General features: G+C 38.9%; 1 long non-coding RNA gene across 1 annotated transcript; it reads right to left on the bottom strand.

Moving 5' to 3' along the window:
- Window positions 1-364: 364 nt before the first annotated feature.
- On the bottom strand, window positions 365-19,950 carry LOC115507656. The gene is made up of 3 exons (XR_003966764.1): window positions 19,938-19,950; window positions 2,564-2,566; window positions 365-451 (listed from the first exon to the last, which is right to left on the bottom strand). It is a non-coding gene; the product is annotated as an uncharacterized LOC115507656 (long non-coding RNA).
- Window positions 19,951-24,574: the final 4,624 nt, after the last annotated feature.

The raw sequence follows: 24,574 nt of genomic DNA, 5'->3' as shown, positions 1-24,574 counted from the left end.
AGAGTCTGACTTTGGCTCAGGTCATGATCTCACAGTTTGTGAGTTTGAGCCCTGCATCGGGTTCTGTGCTGACAGCTCAGAGCGTGGAGCCTACTTCGGATTCTGTGTCTCCCTTTCTCTCTCTGCCTCTCCCCCACTTGTGCTCTGTCTCTCTCTGTCTCTCTCTCTCAAAAATAAATAAAATGTAAAAAATAAATAAGTAACTTCATTTTTACTCTCCCCACTCCACACAATTTATGTGTATGTTGTCATATTTTACATCTTTTTATTTTGTGACTCCCCTTTACCTATTTTTTTAGATTTAATTGATTTCACTGATTTAGTTTTGTAATATTTGTTTTAGCTTTATCATTGAATGGATCTACTGCCTTTACTGTATGTTTGCTATTACACAGGAGATTTTTTTCCTTTCATAATTTTCCTACTTCTAACCATGGTACTTTCTTTTCCACTTAAATTTAAAATTTCTTGTAAGGCCAGTTTAGTGGTGATAAACTTCTTTATTTTTTTTTCAGGAGATCTTTATCTCTCCTTCAATTCTGAATGATAGACTTGTTGAATAGAATACTCTTGGTTGTATTTTTTTAATTTTTCTTTCAATTTTTTTGAATTTACCATGCCACTCATTTCTGGCCTGTAATGTTTCTGCTGAAAACTAAGCTTGTAGCCTGTTGGGATATTCCTTGTATGTAAGTAGTTGTTTCTCTCATGCAACTTTTTTTAAGTTTATTTATTATTTTGAGAGAGATACAGAGAGAGAGAGAGAGAGAGAGAGAGAGAGAGAGAATCAGTGGGTGAGGAACAGAGAGATAGGGAGAGAGAAAATCCCAACAGACTCTGTCTGCACTGTCAGCACAGAGCCTGACATGGGGCCGGATCCCACCAACTGGAAGATCATGACCTGAGCTGAAATCCAGAGTAAGATATTTAACCAATTGAGCCACCCAGGTGCCCCTCTCTCATGCAACTTTTAAGATTATCTCTTTATCTTTAATCTTTGACATCTTAATTATTATTATGAACCTCCTTGGGTTCATCTTGTTAAGGGCTCTGTGAGCTTTCTGGCTGGCACTAGATACCTGTTCTTTCCCCATGTTAGCGAAGTTTTCAGCTATTATTTCTTATGATGTGTTTTCCCCCCATCTCACTTCTTCTGGGTCCACTATAATACAAATATTAGTATGCAGCTGTAAAGATTCTTTAACGTATCCTCATTAGTTTTTTTTAACTATCTATCATCTGTCTTATCTATCATCTACCTATCTGTTTTGCTCTTCAGCTTTGATGCTTTATATTACCCTTTCTCCAACATTTTTGATTATTTTTTCTGCATCCTCTAATCTGCTGTTGATTCCATCTTCTGTAATTTTCACTTCAGTTATTGTGTGTTTCAACTTTGATTTTCAAAAATATTTCTTCTTTGTTGAAATTTTCACTACATTCATCCACTCTTTTCTCCAGTTCAGTGAATGTCATTATGATCATTACTTTGAACTGTTTATGAGGTAGATTGTTTATTTCAATTGTGTTTTTTATATCAATTAGATGTGTTTCTGACATTTTGTCTTGTTCTTTCATTTCAAGCATATTTTTATGTCTTTTCAATTTGTTTGATTTTTTGTGTTTTTATTTATAAATTAAGCAGAACATTTACTTCTCTTAGACTTGAAGAAATGGCCTTGTATAGGGATCTCCCCAGTGTAGAATACATGTGCCTAGCAGCTTTGGCATGAGTTTGGCACTTTGAGCTGAATTTTCTCTGGTGGGTTGGCTGAAACTCAATTGAGCCCAGGCTGGTTCCCAGGGCTCTCTGCAATGTGGGCTCCCTGGCAGAATAGGTGAAGCTGAAGTGGGTGCAAACAGCAGGGTCTTGTGTTCTGTGAAAGGAGCATCTTGGCAGGTCAGTTGGAGGCATAGCAGGTATAAGGGAAAGGGACACTATGCACAGCTGTTTCCTGGTAGATGGATGAGCTGAGGTTGGTGCAGGCCAGGGAGTCTTAGGATGTTTTTCACATGTGGGTCTCTTACACGACTGTTGGAGCTGAAGCAAGTATTGACTGGGATGTCCAGGGGCACTCTGAATGGGGGAATGCCCTGGCAAGTTTCCTAGTGCTGAGGTGGGTACAAGCCTGGATGTCCCAGGATGTTTTGTGCCTGTGTCACCTTGGCAAGATAAGTGGAGCTGTAGTGGATGCTGTCCAGGTATGTCTATATGTGTTGCTTCAGAACCAACTTGATGGGAAGGCTGTGGCTGGTGTAGGCTGGGGCACTGGGGCTCATTATGGCAGCCAGCCAGCCAGGGTGCCCATTCTCTGTTCCCAAATGCACTACCAAGGTAGAAGGGGAACATAAACAAAGGCATTTGTATGCCCCTCCAACATTAGAGAGAGTTCTGGCAGCTCCTCCCTCCATTTGGCAGAGTTCTAGTCATAGTTTCTTTATATCCTAGTTGTTTTTTTAAACTATAGCTTTTTTTTCCCCTTTGCTCCAGGGCATCCAGGGCTGATGTGGCCAAGTGTCTTGGAGCTCACTCTGGCAGCAGACTGACTAGGGTGTTCAGAACCTGCTCCCATCTGCGTTGTCAAGGTAGAGGATTAACATCAACAAAGGCACTTGCCAACCCCTCCAACTCTGGAGAGAGTTCTAGCAGATTCTTAGATATGTCTTTTGCAAATATTTTCACCCAATCTGTGACTTGCCTTTTCATTCTCTTGAAAATGTTGTTCACAGAGTAGATCTTTTTAATTTGAATGAAATCAACTTATAATTTTTAATGGTGTTGTATCTAAACAGGTATTACCATACCCAAGGCCATCTAGGTTTTCTCTTATGTAATCTTCTAAAAGATTTATAGTTTTGTGTTTTACATTTAAGTCTATGATCCATTACGAGTTAATTTTTGTAAAGGATGTAGTCTGTGTAGATTCTTTTTTGGGTTGCATGTGGATGTTCAGTTGTTTTACATCATTTACTGAAGAGCTTATCTTTTCTACAATATACTGCATTTTCTCTTTTGTCAAAAATCAGTTGACTAAATTTATGTGGGCCCATTTCTGGGATCTCTGTTCTGGTTCATTGGTCTATTTGTCTATTCTCTCACCAAAACCACAGTATCTTGATTACTATAACTTGACAGTAAGTCTTGAAGTCAGAACATGTCCTCTAAAATTGTTCTATTTGAATTTTGTGTTGGCTATTCTGGGTCTTTTGTCTGTTCATATAAACTTTGGAATCAGTTTGCCGATATTCACAAAATAACTTGCCAAAATTTTATTGGTATTGCATTTAATCTACAGACCAAGATGAGAAGAATATGCACTTTGACAGTATTGAATCTTCTTATCCATGAACATGGAATATCTCTTCATTTGTTTAGTTCTTTGAATTTGCTTATCAGATTTTGTAGTTTTTTTTTCATATATACTTTGCATATATTATACCAAAATATCTATTTTTTGTAAAATGATATTGTATTTTTTCAAGAAATAAACTGGATTTTTTATAAGGGTACAATCAACACTTATTAAGGCATAAGACATTTTTTCTGTATGAATTAATTGTATTAAAATCTTAATATAAACATCAATATGAAGAAAAATAGAAAGAATTCATAAACTCTCTACCCAAAAATAACCTCTAAACATCTTTGTGTATATGCTTCAATACATTTTCCCTACCTGTATTTTTTTAATATAATTTATGGTCAAATTGGCTTACATACCACACCCAGTGCTCATCCCACCATGTGCCCTCCTCAATGCCAATCACACATTTTCCCTCTCCATCACCCCCATTCACCTTCACTTTGTTCTGTATTTAAGAGTTTCTTGTGTTTGCCTCCCTCCCTCTCTGTTTGTATCTATTTCCCCCCTTCTTTCCCCCATAGTCTTATGTTAAGTTTCTCAAGATCCACATATGAGTGAAAACATATAATATCTGTCCTTCTCTGAATGACTTATTTCACTCAGCATAATACCTTCCAGTTCCATCCATGTTTCTGCAAATAGCATGATTTCATTCTTTCTCATTCCCAAGTAGTATCCCATTGTATATATAAACCACATCTCCTTTATTCATTCATCAGTCAATGGACATTTAGGCTTTCTCCATGATTTGGCTATTGTTGAATGTGCTACTATAAACATTGGGGTACATGTGACCCTATGTATTAGCACTCCTGTATCCCTTGGTAAATTTCTAGTAGTGTTATTACTGGGTCGTGGGGTATTTCTATTTTTAATTTTTGGGGGAACCTCCACACTGTTTTCCAGGGCAACTGAACCAGTTTGCATTCCCATCAACAGTGCAAGAGGGTTCCCATTTCTCCACATCCTCACCACCATCTATAGTTTCCTGAGTTGTTCATTTTAGACACTCTGGTGTGAAGTGGTATCTAATTATGACTTTGATTTGTATTTCTCCGATGATGAGTGATGTTGAGCATCTTTTCATGTGTATGTTGGTCATCTGGATGTCTTCTTTGGAAAAGTGTCTATTCATGTCTTCTGCCCATTTCTTCACTAGGTTATTTGTTTTTAGGGTATTGAGTTTAGTAGGTTATTTATAAATTTTGGATACTAACCCTTTATCTGATATGTTGTTTGCAAATATCTTTTCCCATTATGTAGGTTGCCTTTTAGTTTTGTTGATTGTTTCCTTGCAGTGCAGACACTTTTTATCTTGATGAGGTTCCAATGATTCATTTTTGCGTTTAGTTCCCTTGCCTTTGGAGATGTGTTGAGTAGGAAATTTCTGTGGCTGAGGTCAAAGAGGTTGTTGCCTGTTTTCTCCCATAGAGTTTTTATGGTTTCCTGTCTCACATTCAGGTCCTTCATCCATTTTGAGTTTATTTTTGTGTATGGTGTAAGAAAGTGGTCTAGTTTCATTATTCTTCATGTTGCTTTCCAGTTCTCCCAACACCATTTGCTAAATAGACTCGTTAGTGCTTTGTCAAAGATTAGTTGGCCATACATTTGTGGGTCCAATTCTGGGTACTCTATTCTATTCTATTGGTCTCGTGTTTGCTTTTTTTGCCATTACCATACTGTCTTGATGATTACAGCTTTGTACTAGAGGCTAAAGTCTGGGATTGTGATGCCTTCTGCTTTGGTTTTCTTCTTCAATATTACTTTGGCTATTTGGGGTCTTTATCGCTTCCATACAAATTTTAGGATTGTTTGTTCTAGGTTTGGGAAGAATGCTGGTAAAATTTTGATTGAGATTGCATTGAATGTGTAGATTGCTTTGAGTAGTATTGACATTTAAACAATATTTATTCTTCCAATTCATGAGCATGGAATATTTTTCCATTTCTTTGTACATTCTTCAATTTCCTTCATAAGCTTCCTATAGTTTTCAGCATGCGGATCTTTTACATCTTCGGATAGGTTTATTCCTAGGTATTTTATGATTCTTGGTGCAACTGTACATAGGATTGGTTTCTTTATTTCTCTTTCTTTTCCTTCATTATTGGTGTATAAAAATGCAACCTATTTCTGTACATTGATTTTGTTCCTTGCAACTTTGCTGAATTCATGTATTCGTTCTAGCAGTATTTTGGTGGAGTCTTTGGGGTTTTCCATGTAGAATATCATGTCATTTAAACTAAGTGAAAGTTTGACTTCTTCTTTGCCAACTTTGATGCCTTTTGTTTCATTTTGTTTTCTGATTACTGATGCTAGGACTTCTACCAATATGTTAAACAGCAGTGGTGAGAATGGACATCGCTGTCGAGTTCCTGATCTCAGGGGGAAAGCTTTCAGTTTTTCCCCATTGAGGATGATATTAGCTGTGCACTTTTCATATATGGTCATTATGATGTTTAAGTATTTTCCTTTTATCCCAACTTTCTTGGGGGTTTTTAGTAAGAAAGGATGCTGTATTTTGTCAAATGTGTTTTCTGCAATATTGACAGGATAATATGGTTCTTATCCTTTTATTAATGTGGTGCATCACATTGATTGATTTGTGAATATTGAACCAGCCCTGCAGCTCAGGAATGAATCCCATTGATCATGATGAAAAATTCTTTATACATGCTGTTTAATTCGATTTGGCAGTATCTTGTTGAGAACTTTTGCATCCATGTTCATCAGGGATATTGTCCTGTAGTTGTCTTTGTTTTCTGGGTCTATGTCTGGTTTGGGAATCATAGTAATTCTGGTTTCATAGAATGAGTATACAGGTTTTCCTCCCCTTTCTATTTTTTTTTTTTTTTTTTTGGAACAGGTTGAGAAAGATATGTATTATGTCTGCTTTAAATGTCTGGTAGAATTCCCCAGGAAGCCATCTGGTCCAGGACTCTTATTTATTGGGAGATTTTTGATAACTGATTGAATTTCTTCGCTAGTTATGGGTCTGTTCAAATTTTCTATTTCTTCTCATTTGAGTTTTGGAAGTGGGTGGGTGCTTAGGAATTTGTCCATTTCTTCCATGTTGTCCAGTTTTTTGGCATATAATTTTTCATAGGATTCTCTGATAATTCCTTGTATTTCTGAGGGGCTGGTTTTGATAAAACCATTTTCATTCGTGATTTTATCTATTTGTGTCCTCTCTCTTTTCTTTATAAGAAGTCGGGATAGGAGTTTACCAATTTTGTTTATTTTTTCAAAAAAAACACCTCTTGGTTTCATTGATCTGTTCTACTGGGTTTTCTTATTCTATATTGTTTTTTTGTACTGTGTTATTTTTGAGAGAGAAAGACAGAGAGAGCACACTCACAAGCAGGGGAGGAACATAGAAAGAGGGAGACACAGAATCTGAAGCAGGCTCCAGGCTCTAAGCTGTAAGCACAGAGTCTGATGTGGGGCTTGAACTCACAAATGGTGAGATCATGACGCAAGTAGTGGTCAGACACCCAACTGACTGAGCCACCCAGGAGCCCCATATATTGTTTATTTCTGCTCTGATCTTTATTATTTCTCTTCTTCTGCTGGCTTTGTGTTTTTTTTTGTTTGTTTTTCTGCTTCTAGTTCCTTTAGGTGTTCTGTTAGATTTTGTATTTGGGGTTTTCTTGTTTCTTGAGATAGGCCTGGATTGCAATGTATTTTCCTATTAAGACTGCCTTTGCTGCATCCCAAAGGAATTGGATTGTTGTCTTTCCATTATCATTTGTTTCTATATATTTTTAAGTTTCTTCTTTAATTGCCTGGTTGATCCATTTGTCCTTTAGTAAGATTTTCTTTAACCTCCATGCATTTGGAGGTTTTCCAAATTTTTTTTTGTGGTTGAATTCAAGTTTCACAGCAATGTGATCTGAAAGTGTGCATGGTATGATCTCAATTCCTTTATATTTATTGAGGGCTGTTTTGTGACCCACTATGTGATCTATTTTGGAGAACGTTTCATGTGCACTCAAGAAGAATATGTATTTTGCTGCTTTAGAATTAAAAGCTCCAAATATATCTGTCAAGTCCATCTGGGCCAGTGTATCATTCAGGCCATTGTTTCTTTATTGATTTTCTGTCTAAGTGATCTGTCCATTGTTGTAAGTGGAGTATTAAAGTCCCCTACAATTACCACATTCTTATCAATAAGGTTGCTTATGTTTGTGATTAATTGTGTTGTGTATTTGAGTGCTCCTGAATTTGGTGCATAGACATTTATAATTGTTAGCTCTTCCTGATGGAGAGACCCTGTAATTATATAATATCCTCTTCATCTCTTGTTACAACTTTTAACTTAAAGTCTAGTTTGTCTGATATAAGTATGGCTACTCCAGCTTTCTTTTCACTTCCAGTAGCATGATAGATCGTTTTCCATCCCCTCACTTTCAATCTGAAGATGTCCTCAGGTCTAAAATGAGTACCTTGTAGAAAGCAAATAGGTGGGTCTTTTTTTTTTAATCCATTCTGATACCCTATGTCTTTTGATTGGAACATTTAGTCCATTTACATTCAGTGTTATTATTGAAAGATATGGGTTTAGAGTCATTGTGTTATCTGTAGGTTTCATGTTTGTAGTGATGTCTCTGGTACTTTGTGGTCCTTGCAACATTTCACTCACAGAGTCCCCCTTATGATCTTTTGTAGGGCTGGTTTAGTGGTGATGAAGTCATTCAGTTTTTGTTTGTTTGGGAAGACCTTTATCTCTCCTATTCTGAATGCAGGCTTGATAAAGGATTCCTGGTTGCATTTTTTTTTTCTGTTCATCACATTGAAGATTTCCTGCCATTCTTTTCTGGCCTGCCAAGTTTCAGCAGATAGGTCTGCTACCACCTTTATGTGTCTACCTTTGTATGTTAAGGCCTATTTATCCCTAGCTGCTTTGAGAATTCTCATTTTATCCTTGTATTTTTCCAGTTTCACTATTATATGTCATTCAGAAAGTTGATTCAAGTTATGTCTGAAGGGAGTTCTCTGCCTCTTGGATTTCAATGCCTGTTTCCTTCCCCAGATTGGGGAAGTTCTCAGCTATGATTTGTTCAAGTACACCTTCAGCCCCTTTCTCTCTTCTTCTTCTTCTTCTTCTTCTTCTTCTTCTTCTTCTGGAATTCCTATGATATGGATATTGTTCTGTTTCACTGCATCACTTAGTTCTCTAATTCTCCCCTCATAATCCTGGATTTTTTTATGTCTCTTTTTCTCAGCTTCCTCTTTTTTCCATAATTTTATCTTCTAATCCACCTATTCTCCCCTCTGCCTCTTCAACCCGCGCTGTGGTCACCTCCATTTTATTTTGCACCTCATTTATAGCATTTTTAAATTCCTCACAACTGTTTTTTAGTCCTTGATCTCTGCAGCAATAGATTCTCTGCTCTCTTCTATGCTTTGTTCAATCCCACCAATTAATTATGCCTATTATTCTAAATTCTTGTTCAGTTATATTGTTTATATCTGTTTTGAGAAATTCTTTAGCTATCATTTCTGCCTGGAATTTCTTTTGAGGATAATTCTTCTGTTACATCATATTGATTAGTTTTCTGTCCCTTATGTGTTTTAAAAGGTGTCATGTTCCCTGCTCCTGTGAGCACTACTATATTAAAAAGGGGTCATACACCGTCCAGGACCTTGCTCTTCTGGAGGAGTTTTTGGGAGAGTGTTACTTGCTGTCTGTTGTTGTGACTTTGTTTACTTTATTTCCCTTTTCCTAGTGATGTTTTGGACCCTCCACCAAATGATTTGTTCATTGAAGTAGCCCTGGAAAGGAAAACAAACAGACAAACAAAGAACAACAGAAAACGAAAGCACACAAACACACAAAGACACACACACAAAAAAAAAACAAAAACAAAACAAACAAAACAAAGCAAAACAAAACCGGGAAACACCAGCTACAAGTAAACAACAGGGTGGAGGGGTGCCGATGGAAGTGACCTTATGGCATGCAAAGAGAGAAATGACAAGAGTGGGGAAAAAGAGTGGGGGAAAAAAAATAAAAAATTGACCAGGCAGAGCAACTATAGGCTTAATCCAGAGAGAAAGGAAGGAAAATAAAGAAGGAGGCAGGGAAAAAGAAAAAAAAATGATAAAATTGTCCAGACAGAGAAACTATATGGCTGAGTCCAGAGAGAGAGAAATGAAAATAAGGAAGGAGGTGTAGAACATGTATCAAGAGAATGGATTAAATATGTCTGCCTAAGCAGAGCAACAGCCAGAGTAACCAGACTAGAGGAGGAAAGAGATAAGAAGAAGAAAAGGAAGGAAGAATATATGTGTATAATAAGAATTGTCTGATAATTAAACCAGGGAATGCAACAGAGCTGGTCTGTAGGAGGGGCTGCCTGGTTCATCCTTGTCAATCCCACTCCAGTAGATATGCAGTTACTAAGCACAGAGGGGTGTTGTTTTGGTGTAGGTGGGTCCCAACTCCAGTGTAGGCTCGCTGTCTATTCCCTGAAGCGCCTCACCTATGACCTGTCAGGTGGGGTCCTGGTAACAATTCTGCCTCTTTTCCTCCTGGTCTCTTGGGGTTCAAAGTCTTTTGGCCTCAACACACCTTTGTTTCATAGATGAGGGAACTTTGGATTCCCCTACTTCTCTGCCATGTTCACCCTCCCTCCAACATCTCCCTTCTGAACTGCCACTTTGACCCACTCAGATCCTCTGTGGGGGGTGGGTCTCGCTGAGCAATGGCCTGATACTGGCCCATCCCCAGGAACGTTCATGAGACTGAGTTGCTGCCAGTGCCCAGAGACTGTGGCTAGGTGACAGCCCACCCCAGAAAAATTTCACGTGATCTTGTAGCAGCAGCAGTTCAAGGCTTATGGAAAATCACAACACACATCTAGTACCAGACTTCCCCCTTAACATCCTTGTTCCAACACAAGAGAATGTGCTTGTTCTCTGGGATATGCTGGGAACTTTGTGGGGTGGCTGCACAGCCTCTACCAAATGTCCTCCCCACAGGGGAACCGTCACTCCCTATGTGGCCCATGGACCCTTGGACCTTACTCTCTGCTCTTGGGGATTCTCCCTTCCCACCAGAACACCACCAGGTATTGAGCTGCTGAGTCTCAGACTCTGCTCTCCCTCTGCTCATAGAGTCTTGATGGAATTTAGGCCCTCTCCTTTCTCCCTTTTTTTGTTCAGTCCCTGTGGTTATTTCCACCTTCCCACTTTCTCTCCAGCTGCCTAAGGGAGGTGTTTTCTCCCCTACCCTGCGTCTCCATCATCTTTCTGCAAGTGAAAACAGATTCCTGCCCTCCACAGCTACTCTCTTCCCTGGTTCACCTCTCCCTGTTGTGTACCTGTCTAATTCTGTGGTTCAGGTTGTGCAGATTGTTGTGTGAATCCTTAGATCTGTTTTCTAGGCGTGCAAGATGGTTTAGTGTTGATCTGGCTGCATTTCAGCAATGAGATGCAAAACAAAACAAACAAAACAAAACAAAACAAAACTTCCATTCTGTTCTGCCATCTTAGATCCTCTCCCAATATCGTATTTTTAAATTATATTTCTACTCACTCATTGGTCATAGGAAAGATATTGAATTTTATATGTAAATTTTGTATTCTACAACCTTGCTATAATCACTTATTAGTTTTAGGAGGATTTTGTTGATTCTTTAGGATTTTCTGCATAGATGGTCAATCCATCCCTGAACAAAGACAGTTTTATTCCTTACTTCCCAATTTGTATGTCTTTTATTACATTTTCTTGCCTTATTGTATTACCAAGGAGTTCAGTACAATGTTGAGAAGGAGTGGTGAGAACGAATATCCTGGCCTTGTATCTGATCTTAGTAAGAAAGCTTTGAGTTTCCCAACATTAAGTTGACATTAGCTGTAAGATTTTTGTATTTTTTTATCAAGTTGAGAAAGTTTCTATTTCTAATTTATTAAGAGTTATCATGAATGACTGTTGGATTTTGTCAACTGCTTCTCCTGCAGCTGTTGATATGATCATATGATTTTCAGTCTGTTGAGGTGATGGATTACATTGATTGATTCTTAAATGTTGATATGGCCTTGCACACTGGAATAAATCCACTTGGTCATGGTGTATATTTCATTTTGTACATTTTAAATTCAACTTGCTAATATTTTCTTAAGTATTTTGCATCTATATTCATGAAAGATATTGATCTGTAATGTTTTCTCTTATAATGGTTTTGTTTGGTTTTGATATTAGGATAATGCTGGCCTCATAGAATGAGTTAGTAAACATACATAATTAAATACAATGTAGTTATAATTATTTTGAATGAACTGCTATCTCTTAGATCAATTGAAAATAAGAGTAATAAAAGTTTTTATTTTACCTGCACTGAATCCTTCTTTTATACTCTCCCTTCCTTTGTGTAGATCCAAGTTTCTGATCTGTATTATTTTCTTTCTCTCTAAATAACTTAGTTTTAATATTTCATTCAAGACATGTCTACTGTCAAGAAACTTCTTGAAATTTGTTTGTCTGAGAAAGAGTTAATTTCTCTACTTCTGAAAAATAATTTCTCAGGGTACATAATTCTTGGTGTATGGGTTTTTTCTCTCAACATTTTAAATATTTTTCTCCTGTCTCTTCTTGTTTGCATAGTTTATAAAATACAAATTGAATTGTAACACTTGTCTGCCTATGTGAATTTTTTTTATCCTGCTTAGTATTCTTTGAGGTTCCCAGATTTTTGATTTGGTATCTGATATAAATAGAGGAAATTTTCTGTCATTTTTTTTCAAATATTTATTTTATTTCTTTCTTCTCCTGGTTTTCCCATTACATGTATGTTATACATTTATAGTTTTGCCATAGTCCTTGGATATTCTGTGATTTTTTTTAATAGTCTTGTTTTCTTTGAGTTTTGGAGTCTATTGACATATTCTGTTGCTCAGAGATTCTTTCCTTTTCCATGTCCAGTCTACTATTAATCAAAGGCATTTTTATTTCAGTTACTATTTTTTATCTCTAGCATTTTTTAAAGATTTCCATATTTATGCTTAAATTGTCCATCTATTCTTGAAGCTGTCTGATTTTCATTAATGACCCATAGAAGGCCTGACAATTTTGTTTTTGATTTGTTTTTATAATGAAAGTGTCTGACTTACACTCTGATTGCTTAGGCATCCACTTCAAAGCGGCACCTACTTCAAAGATGTCTATTTGAACAAACACACTGAAGCCCTGTGATTAAATAAAGAGCCAGGCCACAGCCCATTCCCCACCTCCCTCCTCAAGCTACTTTTTTTTATTTAGAGATCTTGGTTAACTTTTATAACCGACTATTTGGGCAACTTTTTTTTTCTCTTCACAGGCTTTAAATTCCTGATCTTATATTATAAATTCACCAATAAGAGTGATCTGGTGAAACTATACGCCCACACAATTGACCCTAATGAAAGCAGAAGCCCAGGCCTGTGCTCTCTCTCTCTACTCACAGCATCACTGTGTGGCCCCAGGTGTGCTGTGTAATTTCAAGAACTCATAAGTCATAAACTGTGTTTTTTTTTCCTTAAAGTTTCCTTATGGTTATTGCTGAGGACATCTTGTAATCATAATAAAACCACAAAGGGGTAGTCCAACCACAACATTGGTTGTCAATGGGCTGAGACTAGCACAATTGGTATAGCAGACACAGTTGCTTGAATGCCCTTACAGTTAAACAAGGAAAATGCCCTTTAGCTGCAACTTGCTTACTCACCACCTAACTCAGGTGGATAACACCATGTTGGAAAGAAGCACCGTTTACTGGGGCTATGTCACATTGCTATGGCTTTCACATATTGCCTCTGTCATGTGTCACTTGCTGTATCCAACCCAAAAATCATGGTTGCCATATTAATCCAATGATCTCCCCAGAGCAGTATGATCGTGGCCATATATTCTAACAAGAAAATCAAACTATTAATTGTAAAGGCCTTAATTTACTATTAATGTTCATGAATGTCCCTCATGCCTTGAGGCCAAAGAGTACTAAAAAAGGTCGAGTGGATCTTAAAACTATTGTCACTACCCAAGGAGAAGTTCTGGTATAAAAGCACAAGAAAATCCTATAGGTAAAGAAAACAGAAATTCTCACTCCATCTGCAACTACTCAGTGGGTCATTCCTGGACTATATGTCAACCTATAGAGTGAAATAGCTTTGCAACAAGAAATCAATGGCATTACTAGAGGGAAAATACAACAGAGGTCCACTTCAGTCCCTTCGGTTGCTCTTCATCCCCTGACCTAATGGGATAATGTGGACCCATTTCCAGGCACAATGCTGCTAAAAAATTAATGGAAAAATATCAGTGTTCTGAATATCTGATGACAGTACCTCCTAAAATACTGAGGAGGTAACCAGCTCCTTGATAAATGCAAAACCTCATAGAAGATGTAATACACACACACACACACACACACAATGTAATATAACTTAGCCATAAAAAGAATGAAATATTGAAATTTGCAATGATATGGATGAAGTTAGAAGAGTATTATGCCAAGTAATGAAATAAGTCAGTCAGAGAAAAACAAATACCATTTTATTTCACTTATATGTAGAATTTAAGAAACAAAACAGATGAACATGGGGCAAAAAAGAGGGAAACCAGGAAACAAACTCTTAACTCTAGAGAACAAACTGAGGGTTACTGGAGGGGAGGTGGGCGGGGGGGGGATGGGAATTAAGGAGGGCATTTGTGATGAGACTGGGTGTTGCATGTAAGTGATGAATCACTAAATTCTGCACCTGAAATTACTATTACAGTGTATGTTAACTAATTGGAATGTAAATAAAAACTTGGAGGAAAAAAAAAACACCTCATGGAAGTATTCTGAGTGTTGTCCAGTGCCATGCATACTAACATGCCAAATCTCTGTTACTATATTCCAGAGGTCTAGGGCTTTTCCTAAGTACCCTTTGTGTATTTCACTGGTTAGAGGTACACCTCAATCCCAGAAAGGACAATTGGGACGCCCTGAAAAGGAAAGCAGCCATCTAGGATAAGGGGTCACAGTGACATCATCTCAAGTTTTCTAGTAACAACACCTAAGTTTAAGATAATAGGAGAAAAGCAAGAAGTAGAAACTGAGATCAGAAATTATACCATAATTGAAATGTAAACCTTCCTTAAGGATTTTATGCAGCAATAAGGAGAGAGGGGAGCTAATTAGCTATTGCAGGTGTGTTTTGTTTGTTTTGTTTTGTTTTAGAGAAGGCTCTAAATTGTTACAGCTGCCTAAATTCATCTACTGGCTGGCATCTCTAAAGACCCTAAAATTCATAACATTCTTAAAGATCCATCTGGGCTAGGTGTTCACTTCTTTTGAGATATTATAGATTTAGAGCCCCCTTGGTTTTCCACAAAATGGGGCTGAACTAAGAAGCACACGTTACAAAGCATCCTTGCCACCAAAAGAAAAGCTGGCGGGGTTTTTGAGGCCTCTAGTGAGGAGAAATCAGGAAAAGGGAAGGCAAAAGCCCCTAGAGCCACTGATATTTGTACCAGGCCCCTCCGTCTCCCCACTTGGATATATATTGCCTGGAACCATGCCCATCTTTTCATCACAGCGATCACTGCTAAGGCTCACAGGTAATGAAACCATTAGGTAAGGCCCATCTCCTGATGAACAAAATTGGCATGGTCCAATGGGTTTATCATTTTCCATGACCATAGTGACCCAAATGACCCTCTCCTTTTCCAATCCTGAAGAGGCCTTATTTCATCCTGAGTCCAGAGAATACTTGTTTTAAAATTAGTTTGAGTATAGTTGACACACAACTTTACATTAGTGTCAGATGTACAACTTAGTGATTTGACAAGTCTGTAAATTATGCTATGTTCGCCACAAATATAGATACCATCTGTCCCATGATATCACTACAGCAGTATTATTGATTATATTACTTATGCTCTGCTTTTTTTATATTCCTGTGACTTACTCATTGCATAACTGTAGGCCTATATGTCCATCTTCCCTTCACCCATTTTTCCTACTCCCCTTAATCCCATCCCCTCTGTCAATCATCAATTTGTTCTCTGTATTTATAGCTTTGATTCTGCTTTTTGCATGTTTATTCATTTTTTTAGATTCCATTTAGGAGTTTAGTCATATAGTATTTGTTTTTCTCAGTCCAACTTATTGCATTTAGCATAATACCCTCTGGGTCCATCTATGTTGTCTCAAATGGTATGATCTCATCTTTTTATGGCTGTGTAATATTCCATTGTATGTATTCACCACATTTTCCTTATACATTTGTTTATTAATGGACACTTAGACTGCTTCCATGTCTTTGTTATTGTAAAAAATGCTGCAATAAACAGGGGTGCATATATCTTTCTGAGTTAGTATTTTTATTTTCCCTAGGTAAATATCTATTTGTGGAATTATTTGATCATATGTTATTTCTATTTTTAATTTTTGTAGAAACTATTGTGTTTTCCACAGTGGCTGCACCATTTTACATTCTCACCAACAGTGCATGAAGCTTCCTTTTTTTCCCGCATCCTCACCAACACTTATTTCTTTTCTTCTTGATTTTAACCATTCTAACAGATGTGAGGTGATATCACATTATGGTTTTGATTTACATTTCCCTCACAATTAGTGATGCTGAACATCTTTCCATGTGTCTATTGGCCATCTGTGTGTCTTCTTTGGAAAAAAAATGTTCAGGTCTTCTGTCGATTCTTTATTCAGGTTGACTTTTTGGTGTTGAGTTGCATGAGTACTTTATATATTTGGATATTAGCCCCTTTTTGGGTATATCATTTGCAAATATCTTCTCCCATTCACTAGGTCACCTTTTTTTCCTGATTGTTTCCTTTGCTGTATAATACTGTTTTCTTTTGATATAGTTCCAGTAGTTTATTTTTGCTTCTGTTTCCCTTGCCTGAAGAGCCCCATCTAGAAAAATGTTACTAGGTTAAAGTCAGAGAAATCACTGTTTGTATTCTTTTCTAGGATTTTTATGGTTTTGAGTCTCACATGTAGGTCCTTAATCCATTTTGAGTTTATTTTTGTGTATGATGTTAGAAAGTGGTCCAATTTCATTCTTTTACATGTAGATGTCCAGATTTCCCAGCACCATTTTTTGAATAGACTGTTTATTCCCATAGTATATTCTTGCTTCCTTTCTCATAGATAAATTGATCATATAACTGTGAGTTTATTTCCAAGGTCTGTATTCTGTTCCACTGATTCATGTTTTTGTTTTTGTGCAAGTACCATACTGTTTTAATTACTACAGGTTTGCAGTTTATCTTAAAATTTGGAATTGTGATACCTTCAGCTTTGTTCTTCTTCAAGATTTCTTTGGCTACTTGGGGTCTACTGTGGTTCCACACAAATTTTAGTATTAAAATTTGTTCTAATTCTGTGAAAAATGCTGCCAGTATTTTTCTAATAAAATTTTTAACATTTATTCATTTTTGAAAGACAGAGACAGAATGCAAGCAGGGGTGGGGCAGAGAGAGAGAGGAGGACACAGAATCTGAAGCAGGATCCAGGCTCTGAGCTGTCAGCACAGAGCCAGACATGGGGCTCAGACTCATGGACTGTGAGATCATGACCTGAGCCAAAGTCGCACGCTTAACTGACTGAGCCACCCAGATGCACCACTGCTGGTATTTTGATAGAGAATGAATTCAGTATTTAGATTTCTTTGTATAATATGGACATTTTAACAATATTACATCTTCCAGTCCATGAGTGTGGAATATCTATTTGTTGTGTCATCTTCAATTTCTTTTATCAATATTTTATAGACCTCAGAGTACTGGCCTTTCACTTGTTTTGATTAAGTTTATTCTTAAGTATTTTATTCTTTTTGGTGCAGTTGCAAATGGTGGGATTTTTACATTTTTCTTACTGTGACTTTGTTGTTGGTGTATAGAAATGCTACTGATTTCTATGTCTGTATTTTGTATCCTGCCACTTTACTGACATCATTTACTTTTTCTAGTATTTATTTTGGTGGAGTTGTTAGGATTTTCTTTTTATAGAATGTTCTTCCTGGTTACAGAGCAGGACTACATTTTATTGGGACTGCTGAAACCATCCAAAAGGCACTAAAATCCATAGGAGAAAACATACTTTATTTATATGTTTCTTTATGATTTAAGTCTTGCCATGCCTTACATAAATACCCCAGGAAGTAACTAAAACACTACCTATAATTACCTGAAACTGAAGGAAAAAAATTGTGGGGTGGGAAGCCTTTTAAAATAGAACTGCTATAAGAAATATCTAGGTGACACAGTCAGTTGAGCATCTGACCCTTGATTTTGGCTCAGGTCATGATCTCCTGGTTCATGGATTTGAGCCCCACATCAGGATCTGCACTGACAGATTTTCTCTCTCTCTCCCTCTCTTTCTACCCCCCTTCTCTCTCTCAAAATAAATAAATAAACTTTAAAAATACAAGTGTTATAATAGCTTTTTTGCCCAAACTCTAGTCCACAGCCTTCTTAAGATTGTCAATGGCAAATACAAATCTTAGAAATCTCCTCCACAAATATTGGTAAAAATAATTACTCATTGGAGCAGGTAACTTTACCTTGTTCTATCTGCAAGAGACACAAAGTAGATTCAACCATTGTTTTATAAACTAGTTAGTTTTGTATTATATCTGATTCATGGCAAAATTTTTGGAATAGAAGCTATAAGGTCTCTGTGTCTGTGCATTTATGTATGTCTATGGGTGAATGTTGTTTATATGTGATTTTTTATACCTATGAATGGTATTGCCAAAATTAATTTATAAAAAATATTATTTAATTGGCTTAGGAAAAATAAGTGCTTATCAAATTAAATATTTTTAAACCTTAAGAAATATACAAGAAACTAACCCAATACTTTCCAAGTTCACATTACGTGGGATAACATTGAATAAATAAAAGATAGTTAAGTTTGTTGGTTTAGTTAAAATGGCTTCAGAGTAATCAACATTAAACACAATACAAATATACAATTTTTATTCTACCTGCATTTATTGGTAAAATAAGTTCATGTTATCTCTGTTAAAAAATTTGTCATGATGGCTACTTATATTAGTGTCTCATAAAACTTTCGTAAGTAATCTAAATTGTTAAGAATCGATTAGTTAAATAAAAATAAGGAGGGGACCTGCAGAAGATGGCGGCGTAGGAGGACGCTGGGCTCACTGCACGTCCTGCTGATCACTTAGATTCCACCTACACCTGCCTAAATAACCCAGAAAACCAACAGAAGACTAGCAAAATGGAGTCTCCAGAGCCAAGCACAGACGAAAGGCCCACGGAAGAGGGTAGGAAGGGCGGAGAGGCAGTGCCTGCTGCACCGACTGGTGGGAGGGAGCTGGGGTGGAGGGGCATCCTGCTGGCCAATCAGAGCCCCTGAGTCTGGCTGGCAAAAGCGGAGGGGCCTGACAAACTGTGTTCCGAAAGCAAGCGTGATTTAGCATCTGGGAGGTCATAAGTTAACAGCTCTCCACGGAAAGTGGGAAGGCTGGAGGACAAAGGGAGGGAGAGTTGCTGAGCCCCAGGATGACAGAGCTTGCTTGGCGGGGAACGAAGGCGCTCGCCAGCATCATCTCCCTCGCCCATCCCCCAGCCAAAATCCCAAAGGGAACCAGTTCCTGCCAGGGAACTTGCTCGCTCTGCAAAAAAACCCAACACTGTGCTTCTGTGGAGCCACCCCTCCGGCAGCGGGTCTGACTCCCTCCCACTGCCACACGGCCCCTCCTGAAGTGGATCACCAAGGGAGAAGCGAGCTAAGCCTGCCCCTCCTGCCCCCTTGCACCTTGCCTACCCACCCCAGCTAATATGCCAGATCCCCAGCACAACAAGCCTGGCAGTGTGCAAGTAGCCCAGATGGGCCACGCCACACCACAGTGAATCCCACCCCTAGGAGAGGGAAAGAGAAGGCACACACCAGTCTGACTGTGGCCCCAGCGGTGGGCTGGGGGCAGACATCAGGACTGACTGCGGCCCCGCCCACCAGCTCCACTTATAAACCACAGCACAGGGGAAGTGCCCTGCAGGTCCTCACCACACCAGGGACTATCCAAAATGCCCAAACGGAAGAATTCCCCTCAAAAGAATCTCCAGGAAATAACAACAGCTAATGAACTGATCAAAAAGGATTTAAATAATAAAACAGAAAGGGAATTTAGAATAATAGTCATAAAATTAATCGCTGGGCTTGAAAACAGTATAGAGGACAGCAGAGAATCTCTTGCTACAGAGATTAAGGGACTAAGGAATAGTCAGGAGAAGCTGAAAAACAATTTAAACGAGATGCAAAATAAATTGGGAACAACGACAGCTCGGATTGAAGAGGCAGAGGAGAGAATAGGTGAACTAGAAGATAAAATTATGGAAAAAGAAGAAGCTAAGAAAAAGAGAGATAAAAAAAATCCAGGAGTATGAGGAGAAAATTAGAGAATTAAGTGATACATTAAAAAGAAATAATATATGCATAATTGGTATCCCAGAGGAGGAAGAGAGAGGGAAAGGTGCTGAAGGGGTACTTGAAGAAATAATAGCTGAGAACTTCCCTGAACTGAGGAAGGAAAAAGGCATTGAAATCCAAGAGGCACAGAGAACTCCCTTCAGACGTAACTTGAATCGATCTTCTGCACGACATATCATAGTGAAACTGGCAAAATACAAGGATAAAGAGAAAATTCTGAAAGCAGCAAGGGATAAACGTGCCCTCACATATAAAGGGAGACCTATAAGACTCGTGACTGATCTCTCTTTTGAAACTTGGCAGGCCAGAAAGAATTGGCACGAGATTTTCAGTGTGCTAGACAGCAAAAATATGCAGCCGAGAATCCTTTATCCAGCAAGTCTGTCATTTAGAATAGAAGGAGAGATAAAGGTCTTCCCAAACAAACAAAACCTGAAGGAATTTGTCACCACTAAACCAGCCCTACAAGAGATCCTAAGGGGGACCCTGTGAGACAAAGTACCAGAGACATCGCTACAAGCATAAAACATACAGATATCACAATGACTCTAAACCTGTATCTTTCTATAATAACACTGAATGTAAATGGATTAAATGCGCCAACCAAAAGACATAGGGTATCAGAATGGATAAAAAAACAAGACCCATCTATTTGCTGTCTACAAGAGACTCATTTTAGACCTGAGGACACCTTTAGATTCAGAGTGAGGGGATGGAGAACTATTTATTATGCTATTGGAAGCCAAAAGAAAGCTGGAGTAGCCATACTTATATCAGACAAACTAGACTTTAAATTAAAGGCTGTAACAAGAGATGAAGAAGGACATTATATAATAGTTACAGGGTCTATCCATCAGGAAGAGCTAACAATTATAAATGTCTATGTGCCGAATACGGGAGCCCCCAAATATATAAAACAATTACTCATAAACATAAGCAAGCTTATTGATAAGAATGTGGTAATTGCAGGGGACTTTAACACTCCACTTACAGAAATGGATAGATCATCTAGACACACAGTCAATAAAGAAACAAGGGCCCTGAATGACACATTGGATCACATAGACTTGTCAGATATATTTAGAACTCTGCATCCCAAAGCACCGGAATATACTTTCTTCTCGAGTGCACATGGAACATGATAGATCATATACTGGGTCACAAAACAGCCCTTCATAAGTTTACAAGAATTGAAATTATACCATGCATACTTTCAGACCACAATGCTATGAAGCTTGAAATCAACCACAGGAAAAAGTCTGGAAAACCTCCAAAAGCATGGAGGTTAAAGAACACCCTACTAACGAATGAGTGGGTCAACCAGGCAATCAGAGAAGAAATTAAGAAATATATGGAAACAAACGAAAATGAAAATACAACAATCCAAACACTTTGGGATGCAGCGAAGGCAGTCCTGAGAGGAAAATACATTGCAATCCAGGCCTATCTCAAGAAACAAGAAAAATCCCAAATACAAAATCTAACAGCACACCTAAAGGAAAAAGAGGCAGAACAGCAAAGGCAGCCTAAACCCAGCAGAAGAAGAGAAATAATAAAGATCAGAGCAGAAATAAACAATATAGAATCTAAAAAAAACTGCAGAGCAGATCAACGAAACCAAGAGTTGGTTTTTTGAAAAAATAAACAAAATTGACAAACCTCTAGCCAGGCTTCACAAAAAGAAAAGGGAGGAGGCGCAGGAAGATGGCGGCGTAGGAGGACGCTGGGCTCACCGCGCGTCCTGCTGATCACTTAGATTCTACCTACACCTGCCTAAATAACCCAGAAAACCGCCAGAGGATTAGCAGAACGGAGTCACCGGACCCCAGTGCAGACGAGAGGCCCACGGAAGAGGGTAGGAAGGGCGGCGAGGCGGTGCGCGCTCCACAGACTAGCGGGAGGGAGCCGGGGCGGAGGGGCGGCTCGCCAGCCAAGCAGAGCCCTCGAGTCCGGCCTGCAAAAGCGGAGGGGCCTGACGGACTGTGTTCCGACAGCAAGCGCGACTTAGCGTCTGGGAGGTCATAAGTTAACAGCTCTGCTCGGAAAGCGGGAAGGCTGGAGGACAAAGGGAGGGTGAGCTGCGGAGCCCCCGGACGACAGAGCTCAGTTTGGCGGGGAACAAAGGCGCTCGCCAGCGCCATCTTCCCCGCCCATCCCCCAGCCAAAATCCCAAAGGGAACCGGTTCCGGCCAGGGAAATTGCTCGCTCCGCGCAAACACCCAACTCTGTGCTTCTGCGGAGCCAAACCTCCGGCAGCGGATCTGACTCCCTCTGGCTGCCACAGGGCCCCTCCTGAAGTGGATCACCTAAGGAGAAGCGAGCTAAGCCTGCCCCCCCTGCCACCGTGCACCTTGCCTTCCCACCCCAGCTAATACGCCAGATCCCCAGCATCACAAGCCTGGCAGTGTGCAAGTAGCCCAGACGGGCCACGCCACCCCACAGGGAATCCCGCCCCTAGGAGAGGGGAAGAGAAGGCACACACCAGTCTGACTGTGGCCCCAGCGGTGGGCTGGGGGCAGACATCAGGACTGACTGCGGCCCCGCCCACCAACTCCAGTTATACACCACAGCACAGGGGAAGTGCCCTGCAGGTCCTCACCACACCAGGGACTATCCAAAATGACCAAGCGGAAGAATTCCCCTCAGAAGAATCTCCAGGAAATAACAACAGCTAATGAGCTGATCAAAAAGGATTTAAATAATATAACAGAAAGTGAATTTAGAATAATAGTCATAAAATTAATCGCTGGGCTGGAAAACAGTATACAGGACAGCAGAGAATCTCTTGCTACAGAGATCAAGGGACTAAGGAACAGTCACGAGGAGCTGAAAAACGCTTTAAAGGAAATGCAAAACAAAATGCAAACCACCACAGCTCGGATGGAAGAGGCAGAGGAGAGAATAGGTGAACTAGAAGATAAAGTTATGGAAAAAGAGGAAGCTGAGAAAAAGAGAGATAAAAAAATCCAGGAGTATGAGGGGAAAATTAGAGAACTAAGTGATACACTAAAAAGAAATAATATACGCATAATTGGTATCCCAGAGGAGGAAGAGAGAGGGAAAGGTGCTGAAGGGGTACTTGAAGAAATAATAGCTGAGAACTTCCCTGAACTGGGGAAGGAAAAAGGCATTGAAATCCAAGAGGCACAGAGAACTCCCTTCAGACGTAACTTGAATCGATCTTCTGCACGACATATCATAGTGAAACTGGCAAAATACAAGGATAAAGAGAAAATTCTGAAAGCAGCAAGGGATAAACGTGCCCTCACATATAAAGGGAGACCTATAAGACTCGTGACTGATCTCTCTTTTGAAACTTGGCAGGCCAGAAAGAATTGGCACGAGATTTTCAGGGTGCTAGACAGCAAAAATATGCAGCCGAGAATCCTTTATCCAGCAAGTCTGTCATTTAGAATAGAAGGAGAGATAAAGGTCTTCCCAAACAAACAAAAACTGAAGGAATTTGTCACCACTAAACCAGCCCTACAAGAGATCCTAAGGGGGACCCTGTGAGACAAAGTACCAGAGACATCACTACAAGCATAAAACATACAGACATCACAATGACTCTAAACCCGTATCTTTCTATAATAACACTGAATGTAAATGGATTAAATGCGCCAACCAAAAGACATAGGGTATCAGAATGGATAAAAAAACAAGACCCATCTATTTGCTGTCTACAAGAGACTCATTTTAGACCTGAGGACACCTTTAGATTCAGAGTGAGGGGATGGAGAACTATTTATCATGCTACTGGAAGCCAAAAGAAAGCTGGAGTAGCCATACTTACATCAGACAAACTAGACTTTAAATTAAAGGCTGTAACAAGAGATGAAGAAGGACATTATATAATAGTTACAGGGTCTATCCATCAGGAAGAGCTAACAATTATAAATGTCTATGCGCCGAATACCGGAGCCCCCAAGTATATAAAACAATTACTCATAAACAGAAGCAACCTTATTGATAAGAATGTGGTAATTGCAGGGGACTTTAACACCCCACTTACAGAAATGGATAGATCATCTAGACACACAGTCAATAAAGAAACAAGGGCCCTGAATGAGACATTGGATCAGATGGACTTGACAGATATATTTAGAACTCTGCATCCCAAAGCAACAGAATATACTTTCTTCTCGAGTGCACATGGAACATTCTCCAAGATAGATCATATACTGGGTCACAAAACAGCCCTTCATAAGTTTACAAGAATTGAAATTATACCATGCATACTTTCAGACCACAATGCTATGAAGCTTGAAATCAACCACAGGAAAAAGTCTGGAAAACCTCCAAAAGCGTGGAGCTTAAAGAACACCCTACTAACGAATGAGTGGGTCAACCAGGCAATTAGAGAAGAAATCAAAAAATATATGGAAACAAACGAAAATGAAAATACAACAATCCAAACGCTTTGGGACGCAGCGAAGGCAGTCCTGAGAGGAAAATACATTGCAATCCAGGCCTATCTCAAGAAACAAGAAAAATCCCAAATACAAAATCTAACAGCACACCTAAAGGAACTAGAAGCAGAACAGCAAAGGCAGCCTAAACCCAGCAGAAGAAGAGAAATAATAAAGATCAGAGCAGAAATAAACAATATAGAATCTAAAAAAACTGTAGAGCAGATCAACGAAACCAAGAGTTGGTTTTTTGAAAAAATAAACAAAATTGACAAACCGCTAGCCAGGCTTCTCAAAAAGGAAAGGGAGATGACCCAAATAGATAAAATCATGAATGAAAATGGAATTATTACAA

Source organism: Lynx canadensis, chromosome X (assembly GCF_007474595.2).
Source record: "Lynx canadensis isolate LIC74 chromosome X, mLynCan4.pri.v2, whole genome shotgun sequence".
Classification (NCBI taxonomy): Eukaryota; Metazoa; Chordata; class Mammalia; order Carnivora; family Felidae; genus Lynx; species Lynx canadensis.
The sequence above is the reverse complement of the archived record's forward strand: the minus strand, read 5'-3'. Positions and strand labels throughout refer to the sequence as shown.